This window comes from Oryx dammah, unplaced genomic scaffold, assembly GCF_014754425.2.
Source record: "Oryx dammah isolate SB20612 unplaced genomic scaffold, SCBI_Odam_1.1 HiC_scaffold_27, whole genome shotgun sequence".
In the NCBI taxonomy this organism is placed as follows: domain Eukaryota; kingdom Metazoa; phylum Chordata; class Mammalia; order Artiodactyla; family Bovidae; genus Oryx; species Oryx dammah.
In genome coordinates this window covers 16,380,919-16,406,874 of record NW_024070211.1, presented here as the reverse complement: position 1 = coordinate 16,406,874, position 25,956 = coordinate 16,380,919, and the positions used below count along the sequence as shown (strand labels likewise).

Sequence of the window (25,956 nt, the reverse complement as noted above, 5' to 3'; positions counted from 1 at the left end):
AGGGAGCCTCCCTGGCTCTCTGCCTAAGTCAGGGCCCCTGCCACCTCATGTACCACCTCACCATCCTACATTTACCACCCTGGTAATTCGCTCAGGGTATGGTTTTCTTGTTAAACTTTAGGCTCCATGAGGGCAGGGATGGGTTATCTTGTTCACTGTTTTTCCCCCTGCCACCAGCACACAAACAGAGAAGGCACTTAGAAATGTGCTGAACAGAGACCTCAGGACCCAGTCGCAAATAGAGAGCACTGTGGCTTTCGGGGAGCCCTGTTGCTTTAGGTAGACAGAGGTCCTTCTCTGAGGGTTGCAATTAATCTTGAGCCCTCTTCTCCAGGCCCTAGAGAAGAGTTAGACCTTACATGGTTCCACTTCACAGAGAACTTCTGTATTTTACTCCAGGTAACGCACATGCCTGATGCATCAAGCACTTGACTTCTCACATGAATTTTAAACTTTCTCTTTCCTTGACTAAAAGTTTGAGCAATCTTAGATGCTGTTTGGGGAGGAACTAGGTACACAGCTGTGATCTGCAGGGAACTACAGTAATGTTTTCTCAAAGGCAACCAGCGAGTTGATCCTGCTACTTTTTTAAGCGAGAAGAGCTAGCTTCTTTCTGCTCAACTGTTAAAAATAGACATTCTTTCACTAAGCAAGAGATGCAGCTATCATTTATCGGTAATGCTGGGTGTTGGCATTCCCACCTTGCTAAAGTTTAGACAAATAAGCATGGACATAATTATAGATCAGATGGAAGCCACAGACTTGGTGACTGAGGTTGCAAAGCAGATGCCTCCAGCTGGATGAAGCATCTCTGCTCCACTGTGGATTAGCTTATGAACCTGGGCAAGACTTAAACCCTAAATCCCAGCTGTGCTCAGTTATTCAGTCATGTCTGACTCTTTGCGACCCCATGGACTGTAGCCCTCCAGGTTCTTCTGCCCATGGGATTTCCCAGGCAAGAATACTGGAGTGGGTTGCCATTTCCTTTTCCAGGGAATCGTCCCAACCCAGGGATCAAACCTGCCTCTCCTGCATCGGCAGGTGGGTTCTTCCCACTGAGCCACGTGGGAAGCTTGTAAAGGAGGAATTATTCCTTCCCTCCTCTTGAACTGACCCTATTCTGATCTGCAAAACTTCATTCCTCATAGAATCAAAGGAGCTTGGGAAACTCAAGCAAGGCATTTATGACCTGAAAATGTGCTACAGTAAGAAGAGAAAGGAGGGAGGGCTAAGGAGGCTTTTCCTCCCAACCCCCAGAAATGATCACGAGTGGCAAGAATTCTCCTGGACCATGGGATGCCAACATTCTAGAGCTGGGGTGCTCCTCAGACATTACCCAGTGTTGTCTCCGAACTGCACAAGACCAAGAGGCCCCACAGACAGCGAGCAACCGGAGGAACAGGAACTTCCCAAGCCCCTCCTAGCCCCTTTTCCATTTGCCCACCCACAGCTCTCCCATTTAATCAAAAAATGCCACAGGCTGTGTGTATAACATGAACCAAACTTCTTAAGACACAGAAAAACATTGGCGGGAACCACGCCAGGTTATTCAAGAGCAGTTGTCTTGGAAGGTTGGGTTTACTACTTTTCCTGCTTTCCTGAACTTGAAGTATATTTGTGTACTTAACCTCTCTGTGCTTCGATTTTTCCATCTGTATCTGATGATGAAAATTAAAGCACTTAAAACAGGACCCGGCATTATAAGTAGTCAGTGGCACGCCATTTATCATTTCTTTCGAAATACTCTACCAAAAATATGCATTATTTGTATGATGAAAAAAAAATTTTTTTTTTTACTTATTGCTTTTTAAAACCTCTTTAATTGAAAACAATTTTACTTTTTGTTCGTCCTTGTCTTCACCCTTCCCCCAAAACCACATTCCTAATTTCAAGCAGCAAGCTGCAAACTATATAATACTTGGCAGAGGGGTCTGCTTTCATGAAAAACTATGGGAATCACGTCCGAAAAACTTTCTAAAGAGCTACTTCGCCTTGCTTCCGCGCTAAAGCCCGCGCACTGAAGAAAGAATTCGTGGAGAAGGCCTCGGGCGTCCCCGGAGGCGAGCCCTCGCTCTGCTCTGAGGAAAAGGTGCCCAGCTCCCGCCATTAAGGCGCGCGAGGGAAAATGGAGGCGCCCGGCCGGCCGCACGGCGAACGGCAGCACAGCGCCTGCGCCCTGCGCGCCCACCTCGGCCCGAGAGGCCGTTACGGCCGTTGAGGGAGGGCAGGGGGAGGGGCAGGAGGGCCGCACCACGCCCCACCCGGCGCCCCAGCGCGCTGTTCCGGCGAGTCCGGCTCCGGTCCGGCAGTCCGCTCCAGGCCGCTCCGGCCCGCCGGCCGCTCCGGAGGCGCTGCCGCTCTCCGTGCTTTCCCTCCAGCCCTTTGTGTCCTGGCGCGCGTCGGAGGGAACGCGGGAACGCGCGCCGCGCCGTGCGCCTGCGCCAGAGGGCGGGCGGCGCGGCCACCCGGGAGTCGGGAATGGCTGCTGCTCCCGGACGCCCCGCCCTCGCCTCACCCCCTCCCCCGGCCGCCATTTCGTGCTCCGGCGCTCGCGGCCACCGCGTGATGGATGCCCGGAAACCAGGACAACAAAGGCCCGGGCGCAAGGGCTGCGCGGCCTGCAGGTCCTTCCGCTGCCCGCTGGGCGAAGATGGCGCTCAGAGACTGCAGCTGTGCCCGAGTAGGGAGGGAAGTGGGCGCTTCCACTTCCTATGGATGGGCCTGCGCGCTGGCCTCAGGGCCACGCACGGCCTCGGGTGTGCACCACCGGGAGCGTGCGCTCTTCCAAAGTGTGCTCAACCTGGGGAGCTTCGTGGCCATAGGATTCCCACATTCGTGTTTGTGGCCTTGGGTGTGCACGAACCCGTGGGTTTCCACGTGTTCTAGTGTGCTCTACCTGAGTATATGCACACTTGGCGTTTGCACTGTCTGGCTGCTTATACAGGCCTGGGTGTGCACGGACTCGTGTTTGCACTAACCCGGTATGTGTATAGACGCGTGCCCTCCTGAAACTGGTGTATGCTCCACCCTGTTTTCGTGACCCAGGATGTTCGCAGACCCAGGAGTGCAGTTCCAGCACCGCGGAAACGATCTTGGATTTGGCCTGTTTGGGATTCTTTTTCCCTCTTACAGAGTTTATGTGCAAATCATAACCACCCATCTGCTACCGTTTGCTTTTTTTTTTTTTAATTTGGTTACACCATGGGACTTGCAGCTTCCCAGTTGGCGCTAGTGGTAAAGAACCCGCCTGTCAGTGCAGGAGACAAAAGAGACACCGGTTGGATCCTTGGGTTGGGAAGATACCCTGGAGAAGGAAATGGCGACCCACTCCAATATTCTTGCTTTGAGCATCCCATGGACAGAGGAACCTGGTGGGCTACAGTCCATAGGGTTGCACAGAGTCGTACCCTGAGTGAAGTGATTTACGTGCATGCATGGGGCATGTGGAGTCTTGGTTCCCTGAGCGCGGCCAGGCAAGCCCCCCTCCCCCAACCCCGTTAGCTGTTCTTAACCTTTTCTCTGTTATCAAGGTCTCCCTTACTGACCTCCTGCCGTGGACCTGACTTGGCACTGTGGGCACCTGGTGACAAAGACAGGGCTAGTGTGGGAAACTGACAGACAAGTAGGCAGTTAAAGGCATCCTGATGCAGCTTTGGAGGCCCCTGGCCCCAAAATTAAAAAAAACAAAAACGCTTCAGGGAGGAAGCCAAGAACCAAGGCCAGTCTAGCTGGTCAGGCCTTAACTGAAGAAAGTATCAGGAGTCAAGCCCCAAGTTTGGGCTCAGGCCTGAAAACTTTGGAGGCATATCAACAGGAAATACTATCAAATTCGCACTTGAGAACACAGGGGATTGAAAGGGGGCAGGTGATGGAGAGAAGGGTGTGTAGGAAAAGGAGGGCTGTTTGTGGGGCCCAGCTCAGCAGGGAAGTGGCCTCCCCAGGGAGGGTGGGGGAGGGTAAGCAGGACCATGGTGGCTCTGGTTTCCACCTCCAGCTGCTCCTGGCTCTTATGTGTTGCAAGCAGTCTTCTCCAGGAGAGAGGCACAGACTCAGGACACGGCACTGCCCTTTACAGCTGGGCTTTGGGCAAGGGTCTGTGTCAGTGGGGATGGAGGGAGATCTGGCTTGCAAGAGAACCATCCAGGCACAGAGTAACTGTTGATGAACATGGGATGTTAGCCTTTGAACTGGACTGACTCCGAAGTCCTTTTGCCTGGACCTCCTTTCGCTTCCATCAGAAAACCACCTCATTTGGCTATCTTTCATAAGATTATGGGATGTTCTGTTGTGCTCAGTATTTCTAGGTGTATTTTAAGGGCATAAAAGTCCATCTCTCCTCTAACATACCACTGACATTCCCATTGAGACGCCCTCTACAATGTGGAGCACCCACCCCCTTGAATCTCATGAGAAAGGGCCACCTCATAGGACAGCCTTTTTAGTGAGACTCAAATGGTTGCGCTCTGAAATGATTTTTTTTTTTTTTTCCTGTTACCCAAAACATACTTTCTGAGCACATGCTGTATGTTGGGCCTGTGTTAGGGCTGCTGCTGCTGCTAAGTCACTTCAGTGGTGTTTGACTCTGTGCAACCCCATAGACGGCAGCCCACCAGGCTCCTCCACCCATGGGATTTTCCAGGCAAGGGTACTGGAGTGGGCTGCCATTGCCTTCTCTGGTGTTAGGGCTAGGGTTATAGCACCCAAACAGTTCCTACATCCAGGAGCTTAGAGATCCAAACTGCAGGATTCCAGGGTCCAAGAGCAGACACAGCTTCTTCATACTTGATGTGTTCATGCTGGAAGTCCATGCAGTGTGTTGTTACAGGGCACTGATGTGCCCCTATGCATACTGAATTAATACTGTAGGGGGCTTTGGGGTGGGGATTGGACAGGCAGTGCCCTCCACTCCCCCGCAGGGGAGTGATCTTGTCAAACACAGCCTCCCTCTCCCTCATCCTTTTCACAGCTGTCCCTGCCCTAGGCATGGTCCACAATCCATCCAGTTGGGCATGGCAGGAACTGACACGTGCTCAGAAGCACTGGCCACTTTTATAGAAAGAACCAGGAGGGATCCTCCTCAGATGGGGGCTGTGGACATGGAGGACACCCCAGCTAGTCTCAGGGGTGGGGGCGATTCTGCTGAGCCCTCTTACCAGCCAGCTTCTGGGCAGCCCTGCCTCCCTGGGAGGTGGGGCCTGGGGATCCTATGGCAGGTTTTTCCACCGTTTTAACTCACCAGCAGGGCTGCAGGCTGGATCCTCCGAAAGCTGATCTAAATAAACTGTCTAACCTGGAAGTAGGCAAGGTGGTTCCCCCGCCTCTCCTGCTGAAGGGGCCAGTTGTACCGGATCACTGCTCTACATTCCACACATTTCCCAAAGGCCCAAGGGTCTGGGTGATGTCACCCTCCCTCAATGGCTCTTTCCTGGAATATGAGCTCCAGAGGTGGGCTCCCCAACACCCCTGTCCCCCAGCAGGGACCAGAGCTGCCCCCTCTGAATTCTGTGGTGGGCATGGAAGTCTGTGCCCAGGAAACACCTGGGGGTGGCGGGTAGCTGCATCCCAGGAAATGCGGCTCCATTCTCTACTCTAGCTCCTAAGAATAAACCACAAGGACCTAGAAGGCTCCACCCTTGGGCAGCTTCTTACCTCCAGAGGGTCACATCTAAGAAAGGAGGGATCCCTTGGAAAAATGAGACTGTGCAGAAGAATAAATGCCACCTTGTGTCTGCCGACTTGCTGCAGAGGTCTGTGGGCTGCTTCTGTGTAAATAATTTAATGGAAAACTCCAGAAGGGGACGCAGCCCGTGTGAGCCTGACCTTGCAAGCCAGCAGACAGGTTATAAAATGTTTCCTCTTTACGCTGTGGCTGGGAGTCAGGGTGCTTCAATCACAATCCACGGAAAGAAAAGCCATAGCTCTCTGGGCTCTTGGGGAGGGATAACTTGGGGGGGCGGCGGGCGTGTGTGTGTGGAGTGTTTTCCAGGGAGACCCTTCGTCCGCGCTGCCCCCCCCGGAGGTTCTTGTTGGACACTCCAGGGTGTGGCGCCTCTGAGATGGCGAAGCCAGGTCCTCCCTGCCCCTCACCCAGGGCAGCCTCGGGGCTCCAGCAGTGGGCTGGGGGTCGGGGGCGGAGGAAGAGGCTTCCGGAGGCCCTCTCCCCATCGCCGGCCGGGCGTCCCCGTTGGGCAGCCTGGCCCAGAGACCACCGATCACCGCTCCAGCCCGCCCACTTCCCCGCCCTCCGCCGAGGCTAGCCCGGGGCTGGGCGGGTCCCCAGCGGGTCCCCACCCCTCGCCCCGCTCTGGGCGGTCCCTCGGGGTCAGGCCGCCCCAGCCCGGCCGGTCCGGAGGCGGCCGGGGCGGGGAGGGAGGAGGGAGCTTAGCCGAGCCGCTGCCCGGAGGCCGCGCCGCCCAGGCACAAACATTTCCTTATGTGGTGGCTCCGAGGGCCGGGGCGGCACCCGGGGTGGTGATGGGAGGGGGGAGGTAGACCCGCCCCGGGTGATCGCGGCTTGTCGGGATCTCGGGCTCATCCCCTGGGCTAGACAAAGGAAAGGCCCCCCTGCCGTGTCCTTTGTCCACTGGAGCGCGTCCCACATCCCCCTAGGAGGGAGCGGTCCCTGCGTCTCGGCGGGACCCTCTCTTTCCCACCCCCTCGACTTGCCCCGCGTTGGTGGGAAGGTGTCCTTCGACGGCTGAGGTTCAGGCCGAGATCTGGGGCCTGGGTGCAGGAGGGAGGGGTGCCTGGGCCCCTCCCTGGTCTGTCTGCCCAAAGCGCACAGCACAGCACCCTCCTCTGCCTTAGGAGCTATATTTGGCCCGGAGGGGCTAACAGGGTGACTCATGGGAGGGACAGCCCGGGGGTGGGACGTGAAAGAGCTGCATCCCAGGAAATGCGGCTCCATCCGGGCTTAGGGCTCCAGGAGGGTTTTGACATAAAAAACATGGCGAAATAGCAGCCTTTCCACTGCAAGGCCAGGGCTGTGGGGTCCTGCCCTGGGGGGCGCAGGGACAGTGACCTGGACAGGCACTTCAGCTTCCCAGAGCCTGATTAGTGCATCGTTGGCTCTGACACCACCCCTCCCCAGCCCGGTTCTGGGGTGCCTGCTCTGACTCCCCTGAACTACCCTGGATTCTCGGGTCATTATCTCACTTCTCCAATACTGAGCAGACTTTGATATCTGACAGGGCAGTTTCCCCGTGGGATAATTTTTAAATGGGGCTTTTAGTGGGACGCTCACGTCAGTGACTCTCTAGTGGGTCTAATTTCAGGGACCGGATTTGGAGGCTAGCGGCTGAGATAATCCCCATCCAGTCAGGGAGGACTTCTGTGCAGCGCCCCCCTCCCTCAGGCCGCTGAGGGAAAAGAAAGTCCCTCCATCTGCTCCCTGCTTCCTCCTTCCCGTGACTCCCGTCCCTCCTCCTGCAGCCCCTGATCCCTGGCTCCCTTAGGTCTATTCCTGAGTCTCAGGGCACTCATGGCCAAGTGGCCTGCCCCAGCCATGGCTGTTAACTCCCAGCACAGGGAACAACATCATCTTCATCCCCATCCTGGTGCAGTGGGACCAGGCAGGGTTCCAGCCACCCAGTTAGAGGAACACTCTTCTGTGGGACAGGAGGTTTCAGGAGCTGAAGACTGCTGGCACTTCCCCGGTAGTCCAACAGTTAACACTCCATGCTTCCACCGCAGGGGGCACTGGTTCCGTCACTGGTCAGGGAACTGAGATCTTGCATGCCACAAAGCAAGGTCAGAAAGTTTTTTTAAAAAAAAAAACAACCCTAATCCTGTCAGTAAAATGGCAATGGCCCACCTTTCCCAGTGGACTGAAACAGTGCCTCAGTGGTAGACGGTCCAGTTTTGAGATTCTCCTCCTTTCACACTGGGGAGAGATCCCCAAGGAATCTGAAGAAGGGAGACAGGGAAATGGATACTCAAAAGCATGAGACACTCAGTTATTCGTCTGCGGATGAAAAGGCCAAGTCTCAGATTAGAAGGGACCTTAGTAGTCTCCTCATTTCACTCCAACTTTAATACCTGGAGCAGAAATCGCCTCTGAATTCCTGGATTGCTTTCAGCGGCAGCAGCCTGGTCAGTGTGTTCTGTCTTATACAGAGTTGAAATCTGCCTTCTTTAACGTCCATCATCATGGTTGTTGTCTGTGTGTCCTGTGAAGGCGGGGTCCCTGTGAGTCCTGCTGCTGCCCACAGTGCTGGAGGACAAGGGTGTTCAGTGGACATGTGGTCAGAATGAATGATGAAACCATACTGAATGTTTGCCCAAGAGCCACTTGGAGCCCTCCACTCTGCGCTAAACCATGCCAGCTTTCCCCCCCTCCCCATCCCATATGAACCTTGGTTTCCAGAACATTCTTCATCCTTCCCACCCCACTGCTGCATCTGGGTGACAGCGTTTCTTCTCAGCAGAGGCCCCTGCAGTGAGTGGCACAGAGGTGGAATAGGGCTGGTCTCTCTCACTGTGTGCTCTGTGCTATCATTCATGAGGCCTGACCCTGCCAGGCCTTATTTTTAACATCCTGCTGTGGTTGCATCTGTTTGAGCCCAAGACTGGCCCCTTGTTTGGCACTGCTGTAACTTTAACCTTTACAATTTTAACAAAGAGAGGGCTCCATGTTGCATGTGGCAATGCTGCTGTGCCCTGGGAAGGTGGTTCCAGTTGGCATTTCAGGAGGCTGGGCTGGGGACTGGCAGCCCAAATGCTCCTGGGTAGGGACCTGTTCACGGGCTTCCCTGGTGGCTCAGTGGTAAATTCACCTGCAGTGCAGGAGACTTAAGAGACGTGGGTTCAATCCCTGGGTCAGGAAGATCCTCTGGAGGAGAGCATAGCAACCCACTCCAGTATTCTTGCCTGAAGTATCCCATGGACAGAGGAACCTGGCGGCCTACAGTCCAGAGGGTTGCAAAGAGTCGGACACAACTGAGCAGCTGAGCCCAAAGACCTGTTCATGGGGTCAAGACTCTGGCTTGGGCAAAGAAGATGTCAAGGTGTGACTTTGGCTCAGCACACTTTGGGGCTCTCCCCAAGACCCCAAGGTAAGACCCGTGTTCAGGTATTCATCAGGTCCCTGACCATGGTTGGTGGAAGCCCCTTGGGGCCCTGGGGCTTCTGGATGCTATGGCTCAGCTCTGTCCTCCCACAAAGCTGAGCAGGTGGAGGGTAGCTGTGAACACACAGCTCGGGGTTCATATGTGTTTGTTGTCTGACTCCTGGATAGCTAGGAGGTGGAGAGCAATCCTCCGTTAGTGTCCCCATCTTGGATACCTGCTCCTCCCTGCCCCCGCTGCAGTCTGGGGCCAGGTCAGAATCCTGCGCCCTGTCCCCAGTTTGTGGATCTGATGAAGGGTGATGAGAGGAGGCTCTGGCCCCGAGGCGGCTGCAGGTGGACTGTGAGTCAGCCTGGGACCAGGCCTGGCCTGAACTTCTAGGTGGAAGATGGGTAAAGGTCTACAAGGTCCTGGAAGGAAGGATGAGGGGGGCTCTATGCAGAGAGGTTTTTCTCCTTAGAAGGGGCTTTATGCCACCTGAGTGTCCACCCTCCAGGGAGGGTGCACCCCAGGTCAGCAAGTGCCTGAGGGTGCAGTGGGCGGAGCTCGGGCCAGCCTGGTCAGTGGGGGAGGGGCACAAGGGCAGAGGGGGAGGGCACGGCGGGATCACTGCTCCTGCTGATACCCACTGCAGGATCCTTGTGACAGAGAGGAAGCCCTAGAAAACCACAAGGTCAGTGCAGGGCAACTGAAAGGAAGAGTCTGAGAAAGGAAGGCAGGCTTGGGAGAGGCCCCTCTCCTCCAGCAGAATCCAACTCCTGTCCCGGCAGAGGGCAGAGGGTGGGCACTGGGGCAGCTGGCTCACCTCCAGGAAGACACCTGCTCAGTCCCTACACCACAGAGCTCAGCAGGGGCTGCCCAGACATGCCCGGGAGAGCCAGGGCTCACCCAGACTGCTCCTTACCCCCTCCACCCTCCATCCAGCTACGATACACTGGATGCATAAACACTGGCACTCCGTCAGCCCCTCTGCACTGCTGACTCCCGGTGCAGGCAGGCGTCCCCCTCCCTGGCTGCTAAGAGTGGTGTGGATTTGCAAGTGCGCTCTGCCCAGAGCTCCGGTCCTGCCTCAGGCCTGAGAGAGCCTGAGAGAGCCCCTGGAACCTGTTGTGGTCCATCCAACACAGGCTACGAGGCAGCAGGTACTGGGGGGAGAGTCCTGGATGGGTTTTCAGGGTGAGGGTCAAAGTCCAGCCCTGACCCTAACTGGCTAGATGACCTCAGAAAGGTCACTCTGCTCACTGGCCCTCAGTCCCTGGATCTCAGCTCTGCTGGCCACTATGTAATTGTGATTCTCAGAGAGTGGGCCATGTGAGCCTTGCACAGTTGGGAAGGAGCCGGGTGGAGAAGGTCAAGGCCAGAGCCTGGGTGAAATGCAAATGAGAGCCCAGTATGTAAATCAGTGTTTGTTCCTTCCCTTCTGACAAGACCCAGGGAGACCCAGATGCCTCAGAGAGTGCCCGTGACCTGGCCCCTGGGTGTCCTCGCAGAGGGAAGTGGGTTGGGCACCTGGGGTCACGGTGGCATTGATCATCTCTCCACTACCTCAGCCCAGGACCCTCGGTGCTAGGTCCAATGAGACACACAGCATTCTGCCCCTTCTGCAGTCATCTGTGTCCTGTGTCATCCCACATACTGTGGGTGGCATCTGTCCCCCCTCCCCCACGTCCAGAGAAGAATTTCTTTCAGCCTGGGGCTGAGTTGGCCGTCTGAGTCTGGGGACTCATATGGCAAAGATCTGTGAGGAGCTGGCTGGTCACCTACTATAACAGGGACAGTTGTGGCTTTGGGCAGGGGTCTCTTTAGCACCAAGCTCAGGACCCCTGCCTCCAAGGATGCGAGGCATTCACTTGAGACTGGGGGAGGGGGGTGGTTCTGTGACACCAGCACTGGGAAGCAGGGTGGTTGCTAAGGCTGCCGGCCAGTCCGGCAGCTGGGCCACTGGGGCCCTGGGGAGACCCAGATGTTGTCTCTTTTCAGCTCGTTGCTTCCCAAAGTGGGAGGGGAAGACTGGGTAGGACACAAGGAGGAGCCAAAGAGCCTCCTGGGATTTAGGGAAGAGCCATCTGGGAGGGAGAGCCAGGGCCATCTGCTCCCCAGGCTGCAGGCTCAGGGAGCAGAACCGGCTACAGGGAAGGCCTTCTGAGCACCAGCACACAGGGTCCCCCAGGCCGCCCACCCTCCTCTGGGAACGGGCTCCCAGGGGTCACGGATGGGTGCTGAGTGCATTGAGGAAGAGATGGGTTTCAAGACCTCTGCCCAGCGCAAGCCCGTGGGAATTTGTGAGGAGGGGCAGGAACAAGGCCAGAAAAGAAGGGTCAGTCCCCACAGGAAGATGGGGGGGGTCCGCCCCCACCTCCTTCCTTCCCCTGCCTAATGGAGGACACCGCAGACAACCTTGAGCCTAGACCACCTGGCCTTTTCAAAGCCCTTTCGGCCCTGGACTGGAGAAGGAAATGGCAACCCACTCCAGTATTCTTGCCTGGAGAAGCCCAGGGATGGAGGACACTGGTAAGCTACAGTCCACGGACCCGACTGAGGGACTTCACTTTCACTTCCGGGCCCTGGAGGTCCCCATTTTACTGAAACTCTTCTTTTCCACCGAAGTCGATAAGCCTCGGTTCTTGGGAGGAGTTAGAGTCCCCCTGAAGAGCTGAGTGAGGGCCTCAGGGGGAAAAGGAAGGCACAGGGGACGGTTGCAGACTGGAGGGCCGGTCTCAGGGCCCTGTCCCCTCGGGGCTCTGGCCTGTGACCGCCCCCAGCTGAGAAGCCACGCTCCCTCCCCCGCCCCCACTCTCCAGGCCCCAGAGAAAAGAGAGCCTCTCCCCAGAGGGCACCCCTCTTCCTGCTTCTGTCACCTGCCAGCAGCTGGAACCCCTGTCCCCAGTGAGGAAGCAGAGGTGACGCTGCTACTGTGCTGGCTCCCTTCCCTGCCCGCTGGGCACCTGACTCCACAGGGATCCTCAATGGCGGCCCCCTCCCCCAACACCGAAGTCATCAAGTCCCTCCCCTGTTCATGGGAGTGCCCCGAGCCCACCTGTCCCTTGGCTTCCTTCCCCCACAGCCACCCTCCAGAAAGAGATGTCCACACCCACCTCCACTTCCTCCTGCCTTCCTCATTCCTTAGCCCGTGGCCACCCCCGGGCGATTCAGAGGCGGGTCTCCTCAGCGCTGTGTCCCCCTTGCCGAGCTTTTCTTCCCTCCTCTCCCCCCGACCCCGTCCTTCCTGTCCGCCCCAGCAGGTCCCTCTGTCTGCCTGGATCAGAGTTCTCCCCCCAAAGCGGCAGAAGTTTGGAGGGGGGTGGCAGGGACCTGGGCACTGACATCAGACACCAGGGTACCAAGAGGCTTCCCGGCCTACCAGCTGGGCGGCCTTGGGCGGTTCCTTCTCCTCTGTGCCCTGGTCTCCTCGGCTGTCAAGTGGGGAGGACAACACAGAGGTGACCCACCAGGTCCCGTGAGGGTCTCGAAGCTCTGGCCTTCCCTCCATCAGGGGCCAGCCCAGAGCGGCTGCGGCTCAGAGAGAACGCTGACCTCTGCCTGCCGGAGCCTGGAGCCCGGCGCAGATACGCTCAGGGACAGCCACGGGCCAGATAACCAGGCGAAGGTTCACTGAAGCCTCCCCAGGGGGTCAGGTCAGGCAGCCTGGCTGACCTGGGGCTCCCAGCCATCTGAGCAGCCACACCCGCTCTCTGTGTCACTCATCCCTGAGCCATTTTAGGAGCGGCAATGATCCAGGATACCTTGTTCTCCCCTCGGCTGCCACTGCTCCTAAGGAGGTCAAATCCCCCCAGCCTCACCCACCACGAGCCTAGAGGCCCCTGGAGCCTAAGGGGTGGAGGCTGGCAGCAGATAGGTTAACCCCCTGGCCTGGCTCCTGGAAGAGATGCTTCCTAGGGCACCTAGCTCCCTACTCCGTTCCTGGACTTTCCTCAGCCCCCAAAGCAGTTGGCACCCCTTCCCTCTTCACAAATAACCCCCTCCAACTCCTTCTGACCAGAGGGGACACAGGGCTCCCCCAGGTGGCCAAATGTGCCAAGGCCTGAAGCTGGGGAGTGTGCAAGGACTCTCTTCAGATATCTTGTCCCTTTAGCCTGATAAATACATCTGCCTGGTTAGACCAGGTGTTCCAGTTTGAGGTTTGGAAAATCAGGTCACCTGGATGTGTGCTCACCGCTGTAGGAAACAAGCACTGTGTGTGGTCCAGGTGTAAACTACCCTTAGCTGGGCTGCGGGCAATTGCTGACAGCCATTCCAAACACGGGTGAAGGACTGTCTGCAGGGCCTGGCCTCACACCCTGCTCCGTCATGGGTCACAGGACACCGGGATGGGAAGCCCAGTTAGAAGCCAAAAGCACACTGGAACCAGTAATCATCACCATTTATCACGCGCCTTTGGTGTGCCTTTCACCATGTTCCAGGCCTTCTATCCTTCATCTCTTTACTTCTCACAACATAGGAAATGGTTGTTATTATTATCCAAATGTAGCAGATGAGAAAACTGAGGCTCAATGAATTTAAATCCCTTGTTTAAAATCACCCAGCTAGGGGAAGACTGAATTTGAACTCAAACATGCCTGATTCCAAATTCCTTGCTCTTATGCAAGCTGGCCTATGCACAGGAAGACGACCTGGCAAAATAACGAGGAGAGGTATGAGTGTGCTCATGAGTGAGGGTGTACAGCTCCTTCCCACACCAGGAGCACACCCAGCAGGTGCTCAGCAGAAGTAAGTGGCACTGTGACAGGCCAGTTATACAAGCGTGGTGAATACACAAATATGAGAGAAAGGGAGAGTTCAGCCAGCTTCCTGCCCAGGTGTACACAGAGGCCCAGAGTGACCCAGGAGCTGCTTGTGTGCAGGACAGCTCAGAGCTTGGGTATTCGTCTTTCTAGAACATACACCCCTGGACACCGTGCAGGACACTGACGTCCAGAAAGTTCCAGTGACTGGCTGCAGTCTGCCCTCGGCTCAGTGCCAACTGAGGCCTAGCTTCTAAACCCTGGCAGGCTTTGGTGACAGCCACAGGCAAGCAGGGGACACACACAGGCTTGGTCACACACACCCCGCTCACACATATATCTTCTGAAGACAGAACCTCTGCCACCATCGGTTCTCCGCAGACACAGCTGAACTCTTGGCCTCTTGGGCACATAGTATAGCTCACACTGACAAGTGTACAGACACACACACACACACACACAGCTGTCAGACAAGAAGGAAAAAAGGGCAAGCTGGCTAGGGGCTGTGAATCTCTGGGACCACGTATAAATTTGTGCCTAAGCCCTGGAATCAACCCCCTAGGTCGCAGTCTGTCCTCAGTCATGGCCTCCACCATCCCGGGTTTTGAGACTGCTTTCCGCCTTCCTATTTGTTTTAACAGATGGGCCAAGGCGTGAATGCCCAGAATGACCACCAGGGGGCACACGAGCACTGACTAAGCCTTTTCAGCCTAGCCTCCTTCCAAAACCTTTGCCATTCATTCTTAAATAGTCTTAAGCACTCATTCTGTACCAGATGATAGGACCCAGAGAAGAAAAGTTGGGGCGTGGGTGGGTGGGGATTGGATGGATAGGGCAAGTGAAGAGGCAGGACTGGAGGTTAGAGGGGAAGGTGTTGGCAAGAGAGGCTGGGTCAAAAATAACAGCTAGATTAATTGTACTGAGCACCAGCAGTATTTCAAGCTCTTCGAAAATTTTATGTGCATCAACTCATTTAATCCATAACTATGAAATAGGTACTCCATTATTCTACTTTTATTGTGGGTGCAGTAAAGCTAGCACTTACTGAATAAAGTTGTTGTAAGGAGTAAAGGGATCAATATGATTATGTGCAAAGCACTGGGAACACTGCCCAGTTGTTATCATCATGTCCATTTTACAGATGGGGAACACAAGGCCCAGCTCAGAAGGAGGCAATCCTAAGCAGTCTGGTCCCAGAGTGTGTGCTTACTCAGTTACTAGAACTCCCTGGTAGATCCAATCAGGGGTTCCTGGGGAGAGAGAATTTTAGTAGGCACGAGATGAGGCCTAAAAATTTGAGTCTCATGCTGGCTGTGGGGTGGGCGAACCTGGTGGGAGGGGGCCTGGTCGGGTGAGACCAAGGTCCCAGCTAGGACCAGAAGGGCAGTGGAGGGTGGAGAGAAGACAGATTTCAGAGATGTGAGGGAAGCAGCCTGGAGGTCTTGGTGCCCGATTTCAAGCCAGAGTTGGAGGAAGGAGGGGGCAGAAAGCAGTGACTGGGGAAGGAGAGTGGGGAGAGGGTAGGGGCGTGTGGGGCTCCCGCCTGCCTTCGGACCGTCCCCTAGAAGAGGGCTCCTTACACTTGGGGCTGAAGACAAAAGAGAAGCAGCCCCAGATCCCTCTGCCCCATGTTTCCTAGAGAGCTGGGGATGGTGTGGCAGCAAGGGACTGTGGGGCTCTGGGCTCCATGGGCTGGCACTGCACCTGTCTCTCCCATCCTACCTAGCACCCTGGCCCTTGCCCACAGGGCAGGACGCAGGCATCCCACCGACCGTCTGCAGCATTGGGACAGTGAGAAAACGTCCCCCTCCCCTCCTCAATGTTGAGGCTTCAGCCTCACAAAGCCCCCTCCTCTGCAAGCTCTCATTTAATCCTCACAGCAACCTGGAGTTAGGCCTTTATTATATAGGTTTCACAACTGAGGGAGCCACCTTGGAGGTAAGGGGCCTGCCCTGGGTCCCTCTACCAGGACTTTTGCTGCAAATCATGGGCTTTTACCCCTTCCACTCCCAGAACTATTGGACCCTTGGTGGCCATCTTAGGGAGGTGGAGGCAGCTGTGACCGTGTGTGGAGCTGAGAAGGGCTGGAAGTGTGTGTTAGTTGCTCAGTTGTGTCTGATTCTTTGCGACCCCGCGGACTATAGGCTGCCAGGCTCCTCTATGAAATTCTCTAGGCAAGAGTACTGGAGTGGGTAGCCATTTCCTTCTCCGGGGATCTTCCCAACCCAGGTTTCCTGCTTTGCAGGAGGATTCTTTACCGTCTGAGCCACCAAGGACTGTGTGCAGAGCTGAGAAGGAATGGGAGAGGGGGCCTGGTTTGGAGTCGCCAGGGTCCTCGGTAGAAGCAGGGTCCAGTTTCAGTCCCAGATAGGGGAACCAGCTGGGTGGCACATAGAATCTCCCAAAGGGTGGGGGTGGAGTGAGACATGCCTGGGCCGGCAAGTAGGGACAAAGAGGCTGCCGGCACACCTGGCGCCGGGCAGCCTGAGCCCGCCAGGCCAGATTCAAAGAGGAGCGGAGGCTGTGATTGGTGGCCCGGGTGCCTCGCTCCACCCCTTCTCTCTCACCTCCCAGGCAGCTGGGAAAGAGGGCTGGAGTAGAGAAGGCCCTTCATCCTAAATCCTTAAGCACCTAGCGGTGGACTGGCTGGCAGTGAGCTCAATTAACTCCCTCCGGTGCTGCGAGCCCTGCCAGGACCCTGTCTGGCTTTCTGGCACCGCCGTCAGCCCCAGCGACTCCCCGAGCCGCTCGGCTTTGGTACTTGGGTCTCAGGTCATCCAAACACCCCTCCTCTGAGCCATCCTGCAGTTCGCAGCCTCCTCAACGTTTTTTCCCTAGCCGGTCCTCCCGGGAGTGTCCTCTGACCCCTCTACCAGTGCAAATACAGGCGCCGGCCAGCCTCTCGAAAGGGCCAGCTGCCTGGGCTCTAGCCCCTTTCCACTTGGGCACCCCGGCCCTCTGTGCTGCGGACCCGGCCCTCTGGGCGTCCCCGCGGGGCGGTGGCCCAGACCGCCCTGCCCTGCCTGGGTCCCTGGGGACCCCGCGCCCTGGGTGGGGTGGGGGTTGGGTTGGGCGCATAGATTGCGAGACTCTGCGGAGGACCAGCCTGGGGGTGTTGGGCAGGAACCCGACCCCCGCCTGCGACCCGCCCCCGGCGCAGATGGCGGGGTGCGGGCGGTCCCGGGCCACAGTTTTGGGGCTCGGGTTTCGGCCGCAAGGGGCCCTCTGAGGCCGCGGCCAATCACCGCCCGACCCGGCCTCCCCTCAGCGGCCCGCAGCCAATCGCGGCCCGGCCCGGCCGCCCCCGCCCCGCCGCGTCCTTTGTTCCCGCTCACCCCGGCCGCCCCGGCGGCCCGGCTCCCGGACCCCGGCCTCTGGCCTTGCGACTTCCGGCCCCAGCGGACCCAGCAGCAGGCACGTGCCCGTGTACGCGGTGTGTGCACGCGCGTGTGTGCCGGGTCCGCCCTGCCTGCCCCAGGGGCACTCCGGGTCCGGCCACCGGCTCACTCGCTTGCCCCTAGATGGCCTGGCCAAAGCCCCAGAAAAGCTCTTCCGAGAGACTGGACTTGGACCATGGGCGGGGGGCTCCGAGTGAGCATCAGGACTGGGCACTGGTCCAGCTGAGGCCCCACCTTTCCTTCCTGGGCCGCGGTTTTCCTCGCTCTCTCACGCTTCCTTGTCTACTGCCTTTCAGATTGTTGTTGTTTAGTTGCTAAGTTGTGTGGGACTCTTTGTGACCCCCATGGTCTGTAGCTCCCCAGGCCCCTCTGTCCATGGGATTTCCCAGGCGAAGAATACTGGAGTGGGTTACATTCCCTTCTCCAGGGATTCTTGTTGGACCAGGGATCAAACCCGTGTCTCCTGCCCTGGCAGGGGGATTCTTTACCACTGAGCCACCTGGGGTACCTGAGCCTGATGAACAGGGAGTCTTCCCTCCAGACCTGCCTTGGGGTCGCTTCCTCTGTGATGCCTGTGAGGGCAGCAGATTCCTCCCTCCTGTGTCCCCGTCACTCACCCGTCACATGGTCCCCTCTACTCTGGGATCTGCATCGACCGCCAAGGGACTTAGACTTGGCAGCACCGAGTCCTCATCCCAAACACTTGGGGCGTCACATAGACCTTCAGACCTATTCTTGGTTCCACTTGAAACGGAGGCTTGGCCTGCTGAAGGGATTAAAAAAACTAAAATCTTCAAAGAACAGAGTGAGTGCCTGATCACCCACACAGACTGCCCTGCCATGCCATGGCCTTGCCCTCCCAGAGTCCCTGCCTAATCCAAGTTCCCAAATCCAGTGGACATTCCTCTTGCTCTTCCTCCCCTCCTCTCTGTCCCCTCCCGAGACCTCCCGGCCTTCTGCTCAGGACTCCATCCTCAGTCCTCTTCTTCCATTATTTCCTCCATGAGCTCATCCACTCCCAGACCTCCATCTGCCCAGCCTGGATCTGTCTCCTGTGTCCTCTGCAGACCTCCACCTAGACATCACTCAGCACCTCAAACCCAGGTTGTGGTAAACTAAAGGTCTTCATCCAGCCACATCTGCTCCTATGCCTGTAAAGGACTCACATCTTCATCGCTGCCTAGGTGTGACCCAGGTGTCATCTCCACCCCCACCTGCTTGCTCACCAGCCCTTCTGACCATATCTTTGGCTCCCAGGTCTGGCTGTCCCACTCCCCAGGGCCAGCGTCTTCCTTGGCCCATGCTCTTGTCCTTCTTACTATCTCTTCTAACTGGCCTCTTGCTCTCTGCCTCCTGGGTGTAAATGGTCAGGCCCTGCCATCCAGCGCTGCCTGCCTTCCCGTCTCAGCCACAGGCACACGAGTACTTCAGTTGATAGCCCTTGACACAGCGAGGAGGTTGGGAGTGGGTTCACCTTCCCAGGGCTCCCGCAGAGGAGTGATGCCAGGCATGGGGAATCAGAGGAACAGTGAAGACTGTGAGGTAGAACTAGCTCAGCAAACAGGTTCTGCACACGGGCACACCTGGGTCTGGGTTATGGCTCTGCACTTGCCTGCTCTGTTACTTTGGCTTTGTGACTCACCCTCTCTGGCTCTCGTGTCCCAGATGGGTTTAATACCATCTCTTGAAAGGCCAGAGGAGAACACAGGACTCAGGGCCAAGAATGGGCAGGGGCTGCCCCCGCAATGTGCTCCCCAGAGCTTGAGCTTCTAAATCACCTGGGGGTGGGGCAGGGCCTGGGCTGAAAGAGCCAGTTGGGAGGCCTGGGCGAGGAGGGAAGGGGCTCGGGGTGGGGGAGGAGAGGAGGGGAAGCTGACAAAAGAGACCAGCTGCTGTTTGCACACAAACCCCAAGTTGATAATGAGTGGAGGGGCGGGGGTGGGGCGGGAACTGTCTTGGCAGGAGCCTCTGCCAGCTGAAGAGTCTGCCCAGGATCACCATGCTCCTCCCTCCACTGCCCCCAACCCAGGCCCTCCCTGCTTGCACCCAGCTGTACATCTGCCCCTAGGACTATGGCCGGGGAGGGCAGAAAGGGCCTAGGGTGGGGGACCTGGCCCCTCAGCCCAAGGCTCAAATCCTCCTGCTCGGGCCACTCATCCTGAGAGCAGTCCTGGGGAAGCCCAGGGCTGGGACCCAGGGGGGCCCAAGGGTGCCCGAGGACTCAGAGCCAGCCCAGACTCCCTGCCTCTGAGCTCCTGGCCAGAACGGAGGCCCTGAGTGGAGCTCGGAGGGCCCAGAGCTTGGAGAAGAGATGAGGCTCCCAGATGGGAGGCTGGGATGAGTCCGCTGACCCCAGGGCCTCCCACAGGGGCAGAGCGACAGACCAGGGCTGAGGGGGAAGGCCGGAAAGCTCCTGTCAGCTCCCCCTACCCCAGCCCCCAGCCCCCAGTCATGCCAGAGGGCCCCTGGGTCGCCCATCAGATAGGGGGCAGATAAACAAGGCCCGAGGAAGACCAGCTGGGATCCTGGGTATCAGGATTGGGACCCCCACTCCAGTCACACCTGCTGGGAGGGTCATGGAAGGGCCCTGCTCCATCTGTGCCCATCTCCCCAGCCCCCAGGGTCTGGCGGGCCCTTCAGCATCTCCCCGGGGCAAAGAGCTCCCCTTTCCCACAGCCAGCTCCTGCCATGGGGGCTGTGGGTGCAGCTGACAGGCTGAGCCTGTGAAGGAGCATGCACCAGCCTAGCAACAGGCTCCCAGGGGCTGGGAGAGGCAGCACCAGGCGGGGAGGGCAGCTTCCATACCCTCCTCCGCCCCCACCCCATGCCTGAGTGCCCTGTTAACACCTGCTCCAGAAGAGGGTTAGCTCCAAGACCGAGAGGCAGGATCCAGCACACTGCATCTCCTGGGGCTTTGGGCTTCTGCAGGCCAGACCCTAAAGAGTGGAGGGCCACGCTCTGCAGGGGGCAGCCTCGGGAAACCACCCCCTTGTGGAACCTGAGCCCCGGCCAGCCCGCCTGACACATCTGGAGAGAGGCCTGACCCTCCGGGCTCCTTCTCAGCCGTTGACTTTCCTTCTCTCAAGGCTGGAGGGGGACTGGGTACCGTGGGAGGGAAGGAGGGCAGTCCAGGGAGTTGGGAGAGCTGGACAAAGGCTGGGCAGTGGGACTGGGAGGGGCACAGGAGACGGTGAGCAGAAGGCTTGAATGCCAAGGCGTGTTTTTCCTGAGGTCTGTGGGAATGACAGGATGCGGAGGAAGAAGCAACGAGACAGACAGGGCCATGGGGAGACCTTGGCCACAGTCCAGCGAGAGGTGGTGGCCAGGTGGGTCTGGGCGCAGGGGAGTCGTGGTCCTGGTGTAGGGGTAACACCGGGGGTCCTGGGGTCACGAGGGCCTGGCTCCCAGTCCATATTGTGAGCCTCTCTGGGGCTCAGCTCCCTCAGCTGTAATTTGGGGGTGCTATGAGGCCTCCCTGGCAGGTTAATCAGGAGGGTTGGATGATGGAAGGCGTGCGGGAGTGCTCCTGAAGGTGAACTGCTGTCACTAGTGGGAGGAGGAGTGGCTTGAATGGGGCTCGGGCTCCTGAGTCAAAGTGGCCTCTGCGAGGTCAGAGGAGCACACCATGGCTCACTTCCCCTCCTGGGGGTGGGGGGCAGTGGGCGCACAGGGAGAAGGTTGATGGGCTGGGGGTGGGGCTCAGAAGCACACGATATGTCCCTGAGCCCAAGTTCGGCCTGAGGAAGAACAGGGTTGCTCGCGCGGTGGCCCGCAGAAGCCTGGGTGCCACAGGGAAAAAGTGGGGCGGGGTCAGGAAGCCAGCACTCCACAATGGTCCAGATGGTGAGTGGGGCTGGACCTTGAAGGCTGTCGGAGTGCAGAGAGGAAGCTCTCCTATCCCCAGTGTGTGCTCAGGCGCCCATTTTGCCACGCCTGAATGAGTGCATGTTCAGGGGTTGCACCCTCAGGATGGAGAAGGCCCCCTTAAGACCCCAAGCCCAGTGCTGAGAAGGCCAGGCCGGTGCCACCCCGAGAGGGGACCAGGCTGGCTGGGGCCCAAAGCCTTACCCGGCTCACCCTCCCAAGCCCAGGCCACAGAGGAGGCATTGATGGCAAAAGAGGCGCCCAGAGGCTGCTGCAGCTGGGGCAGCGTGGGCATCGCTGGGCTGGCAGGGGAAGAAGGATGATCCTTGGGCTCCAGGGCCCACGTCTGAGTATCTGGGGTCAGTGAGGGAACCCCAGGCATCCTCGCCTTGAGAGGCTTTCACGTGGCAGGCAGGCGGGGTGCCTGACTCAGGGCCCACACAGCCCAGAAGGAAACACCTTGGACCTTCCCTCCCAGGTGTTGGCAGGAGGCAGAGGGCCCCCCTCTTCCCTCATAATGGATGGTTTCAGCCCTGCCTAGACTCCTTCAGTGACCCTCCAGCACCAGGCAGAATCAGGGCACCTGTGCCTGGCCCATCTCTCAGGCTTTGCTCCCCACCCCCAACCAGAGCTTCTACTCGCCTGGCATGCCCCCACTCCCTCTCTGATTCTCTGCCCTCTGTGCTCGGAGCCCACTGGGCTCCCCACCCACCTTGCCTGCCTGTTTTCAGGCTTTCCCCTACCCCTCAAGCCTCAGCTCAGCTTGCCTCCCCCATGGAGCCTTCTAGGATTTCTCCAGGCCAGTTGAGGCCCTCCCAGGCTCTCCCTGCATTTTGCAGGCACCTCCAGTGTCCTTATCATCTTAATTATTATGCTAGATTATAATTACTCACAGGCAGAACTGCTTAGGGACAAAACAGCTTTTCCTCTCTTTCCCCTCATAGGCAGCAAATAAACATTAGAGCGGCCAGTGGCCAACTCTGCCTCCCTGCAGCCTTTTGCTGATGCCCACGTGAGCTGTCCACTCCAGGGACCACCTGGCCAGGGTGCTTTCAGAACAGGCAACTGCTTCAGAGCAAGCCAGGCCCCATTCACCTGCCCCTGAGCCCGGGGAGACAGATGTGTGCCGAGAGGTACCCACACAGATACAGAGACACAGGCACTCGAACACACCTGCACACACAAACGAGTACAAGCACATGTGTGCACACACACTGACACATTCCTACGCAGCCAGATATGCACACACCTACACATGCATGCACACACAGACACACATGCACATCTGCAGACACGTGCACCCAAGACCCACTCACATAAGGCACACCCTCACAGACACATAGGTACACTTGCACACACAGAACACACTTGCACACACAAGGACCCACCAGTGCACAACCCTGCCAGGCCTCAGCGTGGGAGGAGGGACTGCTAATCTAGGCTCCCCAGCTGCCACCGCCTTCCTCCCGGAGCCCCCAGGCCGGCAGGGGGCGCCCGAGGCCCCTTCCGTCCGGGCCCAGCCCTGGCGGGAGGGAGCGCGCGCGGGTGCCACCCACCCTTCGCCCTCCCAAGCTAGGTCCCCTTTGTTCCCCTACCCGGAAAGAGGCCGCCGCGCCAGGGAAGCACCCAGCCACAGAGTCCTCCAGGCGCCGATCCTGCGCGGTTGTCTTGGTCCCGGAGATGACCGAGTCCCGGCACACGGACCGCCGCGACCACAGGGAGGGAGAGCCAGCTCATCATTGCCCACTGCCGGTCAGGCAGAACCATGCGGCCCCCAGGGCCCCCGCAAGCCCACTGCCTCACAGGCCTGCAGCCCTGCCCCCTACTCCCTTGTCTCCCTGAAAGTTTGTTAAGTGTTCTCCCCTGGGAGAGGGCCACCCAGGAACATTGAAACAAGAGCAAGAATCCCAGAGGCAAGCCTTCCATCCTCCCCTTCTGCCAGTGTCCAGCTCTTCTGGCCCCAAGGAGCCTCCAGTGAGGACTTTGATTCCAAAAGAACAGAAGCTTGGGGGCCTCCCTCTCCTCTCACCCTGAAACCTGGAATCCTGGAGCTGTGCTAGGCAGAGATTATATACAACAGAGTCATTTAAGACCTGCCTCTGCTGCTAAGTTCAGGGCCTTGGGTGAGTGCGTGACCCTTCTGAGCCTGTTTTCCCATCTGTAAAATGGGCTTCCCTGACACTCCCTACCTTGCAGGTGGATGTGAGGATACACAACTCAGTGACCTGGTGTGGGGCCCGGCGCACAGTGAGTGGAAGCTGGCTCCTGTCCCTGTGGTGATTCCTGTGTGCTGACCCCTTTCCTGACTGAGCCCCTGGACAAGGTTTGGACCCCAGCAGAGAGCCCCGCAGTACGTGCTCACTAAACCCTGGGACCTGCCCAGGATGGGGCAGCCTGGGGACGCTGCACCTGTGCCATCAGCAAACTGCGTGTGTCAGGGAGAGCCTGGCAAGACGCCAGGCCATGTTTTTCAAGTGGTTGGTTTCTCCGGGATGCAGGGCTGGGCTCTCAACCCGGGTTCTTCCTCCTTGTTCAGGAGGGAGGGCTTGGCTGGCTCTTGCTATCTACTCCTTGCCACCCCCTTACCAGTTGTCCACCATAATTAGGCTCTCTGTGGCTCGGGAGGGGGTATCTTCGCCTCCTCTCCACCCCCAGACTCAGGCTTTCCCAGGGAGAGGGTCCACCCGCCCTCAGGGGCATTGCTGCCCTTGTGCAGGCAGGTAGGGAGCCCTGGCCAAGCCTGTAGCAGAGGTGGGCACTCCTGCCCTCACCCTTGGCCTGGCCCCTTGCTCAGTGGTCAGCCGTGCGTGGGGCTCGACAGGGCCCAGGAGGCTGCTCTCGTCATTAACAGCCGGCCTCACTCCAAGTGAATTAGCTGGCCCTCAGGGAGTGAGCGCTGAGGTCTGCAGGCTCCTGGCACCGGCCAGCGATTCATTCAAGACAACCTCATCCCTGCCAGAGGCCAGCAGCATCCCTGCCTCCAGCCCAGAGACCTGACTGGGGGCCGGGAGCAGGGCTGGTACCCAGAGCAGCCCAGGCTGCCTGTCCATCTGCCCTTGTCATCCTATTCATCGGGATGCTCCCCGCTGGCTCCGTGGCGCTTGCCTCCATCCACCAGCCCCTCCCACACGCAGGCCTGGTGGCCTTGGACCCACGCCCAGCTTCACCAACCTGGCCTGCCCTGCCAGGCTCTGTCTTCTGCTCCCTTTGTCCCCTGGGTACCTTGAGTGACCGGAGGGAGGCCCCCTCATCCTTTTCCCTCCTCCCTCTGTGCCTTCCTGACCGCCCCCCCCAACCAAAGCCCTGGGATCCACTTAACTGGTCTTGATGAAAACCAGAAGCTCAGTCTATGCATAGGAGTTTCCTCGTAGCTAGCTGCCTGGGGCCAGTTCCTGCCAGGGGCCTCAGGCCAGGCCCGCCCCCCTTCTTAGAACTAAGGTGGGTGGGGAAGGCACAACCTCGGTCTCTGCCACAGAAGCCCTTAGGAGCCCACACGCGTCCCCTCGATGACCACCCTCCGCACTTTCATTTACTCAGTAGGAGCCAGGTGTTGAGAGGCCGGTGCTGCTGAATGAATGGGTGGATGCCCTCCCCACACAGAAGCGACTTCTCTTCATCAACACTTGTGACTCACATCTTGTCAAATCTCTCCAGCTTGAAAACCTTCCTCCTGCAGCTGCCGATTGGAGAGTATCCACATTTCATGGCCAGAGACCTGAATTCCAGGGCCAGCCGGTTGTCCAGGAGCTGGATGATCACTCCTTTGAGCCAAACGTTCCCCGTGGTCGTGCGGGGTCCCCCAGGCTGCCTCTGAGGATTAGACGCGTTTTATCTTGTGCAGGGAACACAGGGCATCGAGATACCACCCAAAGACAGCCACCGTGGACTCACTCCAAGTGTTCTTCCTGGGGGGCTCCCTAGCACATATGTGGGCAATTTCCCCTGTATTGTTCTATAATCCTTGATGGTTGCTCTATAATTGCTCTCAAATGGTTTAATCATAATAAATAGCATCTGCAGAGCAGTTTACAAACTGTAACTCTTTCCGCACCCCCCTCCCACCTTTACAGAAAGAAACTGATGCTCAGAGAAGTTAATGAACTTCTCTAAGACCACACAGTGAGCAAGAAAGCAGAGCTCACCCCTCCCCAGGCTGTGGGGCTGGCAGGTCCCCAGGCCAGTGTATCCCCAGCTCACTGTGTCCCCAGTTCTGTGCAGGGGCGGGAGGCACAGGGAGCCTGGCAGAAGGCATGGAGGCTGTCTGGGATCTGACGGCTGGTGGGGAGGGGGCATTTCACCAGGTGTGAGGGTGTCCAGGCAGGATTGTATGCTCGCCTGTGGGTACAGGTAGGCATTTAGGCTGAGACCAGGTGACCCCCAAAGGGGGCTTATTTAGGGGTCATACCTCCCAGGGTGAGATGTGGAACCAGCTTAGTGTCACAAACCCTTTCTGTTCTTAGGTTTAGGTGACTTAGAAACTTCTAGAAAAAGACTGGGCCAAATGAAATGCTTCCATTGGAACGAGAAGCAATGCTTCCATTGCTTCCAGTCTCACCCAGATAGACTGTTTTATTAGCTGTTGTTTGATTTGCTTGTGTGCTGTTTTGGTCAGAAAACAGGCCTGAGGGCGGTACGTGGACTGGGCCCAGGAGCACAGAGAGGTGAGAATGGGAGGTGGGCATGCGGCAGGGAGGAGCGATCAGCAGGGGAGACCCCCAATCCACCCAGAGCAGCCTCCTCATCTTTGAGTCCAGTTAGGAAGATGCCTCCTCTGGGAAGCCCTCTCTGACTGCTCAACAGAACTTGTGTGCTCTCTCCCCGGGTTTCTCCCTGTTGTGGCCCTTGTTATACTCAGTGTATACTTTCCAGACTGTGCCTGTCTCCCTC

At 57.9% G+C, this 25,956-nt stretch overlaps 1 long non-coding RNA gene across 1 annotated transcript; it reads left to right on the top strand.

The window, feature by feature from the left end:
- The first annotated feature begins 22,575 nt into the window (after positions 1-22,575).
- Positions 22,576-25,650, top strand: LOC120854261. Its single transcript, XR_005718942.1, has 2 exons — positions 22,576-23,192; positions 23,266-25,650. It is a non-coding gene; the product is annotated as an uncharacterized LOC120854261 (long non-coding RNA).
- Positions 25,651-25,956: the final 306 nt, after the last annotated feature.